Source organism: Octopus bimaculoides, chromosome 8 (genome assembly GCF_001194135.2).
Source record: "Octopus bimaculoides isolate UCB-OBI-ISO-001 chromosome 8, ASM119413v2, whole genome shotgun sequence".
Classification (NCBI taxonomy): Eukaryota; Metazoa; Mollusca; class Cephalopoda; order Octopoda; family Octopodidae; genus Octopus; species Octopus bimaculoides.
In genome coordinates, this window is record NC_068988.1 from 14,138,165 (window position 1) to 14,141,360 (window position 3,196).

Here is a 3,196-nt window from a genome sequence, read left to right on the forward strand (position 1 = left end):
TATATATATATATATATATATATATATTATATATATATATATATATATATACACACACACATATATATATATATACATATACATACATAATACATACATACATACATACATATCTTATATTTACACGTATATGAGAAGGTTTCTAGCGATAATAACTGAAAATACAGTTTATCTATCTACTCTCTTGTTGAAATTCTAGAATTGGCTCCTTTTCCTGTAGTCCAAGGTAATAAACTCTGGACTGACAGGTTCTTTCTAAATATGCGAAATAATCAACTTGCATTTGTATTACATTCGTTCATTCGGTTAAATGTCTGTGACGGTTATGCAATATACATTACATAACGGAATTGTTCTCATCCATGTATACATATTTGATGCTTGATTTGTCACCCACACGTTGCTGAGACAATTTAAACCATGGAATAAATGCAATACTAGCTTGTCCAAACTACTTATTATATATCTAATATAAAATCACCGGACAGTATAATTAATAGTATGACAAATTTTTACCGTATAATCGTATTTATAAACTCTATTAAGAGTTTAATCAACAATATACATTATTATCTGCAATTATGTGTGTGAATCCCTCGAATAACAATTTACCATTTGATTTGTATTATAGAATGGAATTTCCATAATTGAAATTTAGAACAATTCAAAGAAGCAGTATATTTAGTTCTTCTCTGATCCATTAAAACTGGTACCGACATTTGCGTAACATGGCTACCTTTAAACATAAAAAATATATTTTTTGATAATCTAAAAATATTACATCAAATTCACATGCATCAATGGTTTTGATAGATAGTTCAGAAATAAAGATAGCTAGTTCTAATTATGCTTAGTACTATGTACACATCTAGGAATAAAATATCGGAAGTTCAAACCTCTCGAAACGTTGGTTCCAAACTTTGGCACAATCTCAACATTTTCCAGGATGGGAGCAAATCGATTACATCGACCACATTGCTCAAATGGTACTTACTTTATCGACCTCGAAAGATGAAATGCAAAGTCGACCTCGGCTGAATTTGAGCTTACAACGTAAAGACGAACGAAACGCCGTTAAGCATTTTGCTCAGTGTTTTAACGATTCTGCAAGCTCGCCTTTTTATTGCTGTTACATTGATTTATGACAGAGGGTTTCAAATTTCAGGACGGATATAGTCGATTAAATTGGTCCCAGGACTTCAATGAAACTTTACTTTAACTCTCCTTGTGAGTATGTGAAGAAAACTCAACATTAATGGAATTTGAACTCAAAACATTAAAGACCGTAACTAAATGGCTCAGGGTATTTTTCTTATGTTGTAACTAGTCACCCTACCCACCGCCCTCATTGACTTTCACTTGCTGTGCTATTGGCTTACTTTTCAACAGACTAGTAAGAGTTTGATGCAGTTTGATACATCTCATCGTTCCGTTTGTTTTATGATCCGGAGCCATATTATGTGTGACATATATTCTAAGGTTTAACACTCCGATCTTCTGTGTTTTCATTACTTAAAATCTGACTTCTGATACACAGACTTTCACTTGCCAACACGGAGAAAAATCTTTAAGCAAGACTGATTGAAAATACATGAAAAAAGAAAAGAAAAAAGGAAGAACGAGAAAAGAAAATGAATCATAACACAACTATTGAAATAATTAGAATAGCGTCAAATACTTCATATTGGAAATAATAGCCAAATCAGCACCAAAAGAAATATTGATATCTTAAAATCGTGAACACATAAATACTCTCAATTCTTCTGCCAATCCCCTTCTTTCTACAATTACTATGACGTTTATAACAACTCCTAGCTGGTACAAGAAAAGAAAGGCATGAAAATTTGAGTGATTGATGGAATTTCCTTTCAGAAGATTGTAAGTATCGACCAATAAAATATTTCTCAGGGATGCTTTCATCATGAAGAACATACTGAATACACTGGACCCATAATTCTTAATCAAGAGAAATTATAATGAAAAGAAAAAGATGATCTAGGTTAATGTAAATTCTTTGTCAGAAGGAAAAGGGACATAACTCCGAAATCTAAATTGATTACATGTTAAACGGAGATATGTAGTATGGAAAATTGAAAATTGTGTTTCTTAGTTGCAAGTCTAATTCCGAAATAGATTATTGATTCAATATCAAATGAATAAGGATGTTTTATAAGAATATATTCAGAGGGATTAAAATTAAAGCCGGCCTTAGTGAGATTTAAAATCAGAACTTCAATGAACGTCGTTAGGTGATCAAATACAAAAAAACTTCTCTTTGTACTAAATCCATCATTCACTTCTTAAGAAAATATTAAATACAAAATATCAAAAACGATAACGAAAACAGAAAAATACAAACAAAAACATAATACAGTATATGATTGCTGTGTGATTGCGTTTGTTGATATTATATTATATTTGAGTAAACACTATATTTATTTCAATTTACTAATAGGGACATTTCTCAAATATTCGTTCATTGTACATTAATTGCACAATTGATTTATATTTCAAGAACAATGAATAGAAAGCATGAAAAATTGACTGTTAGTGTCTCTGTTCACGAACATTTTAATGTATCACGTTAGCTTTAAAATTAGATGTCATAAATTATTTATATCACACAGTAAAAGATAAACTGGTATCACTAAATTATTATCATTATTATTGTTGTTGTTGTTAAGGCAGCGCGCCGGGCAAAATGCTTAGCAGTATTTCGTCCGCATTTACGTTCTAAGTTCAAATTCCGCCGAAGTCGACTGTGCCTTTCATTCTTTCGGGGTCGATGAATTAAGTGTCAGTGAAACGCTGGGGTTGATGTAATCGACTAGGCCCCATCCAACAAATTCCAGGCCTTATACTTTCAGTAGAAAAGATTATTATTATTTTGTTCTTGTAGAAATAAAAAAAGTATCGGTCGAGCACTGGGGTCGAAGTACTCGACTAATTCCCTCCCTCAAAATTTCAGGCTTTGTGCCTATAACAGAAAGGATTATTATTATTATTATTATTATTATTATTATTATTATTATTATTATTATTATTATTATTATTATTATTGTTCTGTAGTTTTATTTTTATAACGTGCTTTCACTTCACTACCGAGCGCAGCTCTGTGCGCCTTGGGTATGTGCTGTGGTTTGCTGTGGTGCTCTTATGTTTACTGTATTGAAAGTGTTTTGCGTAGAATGTGTGC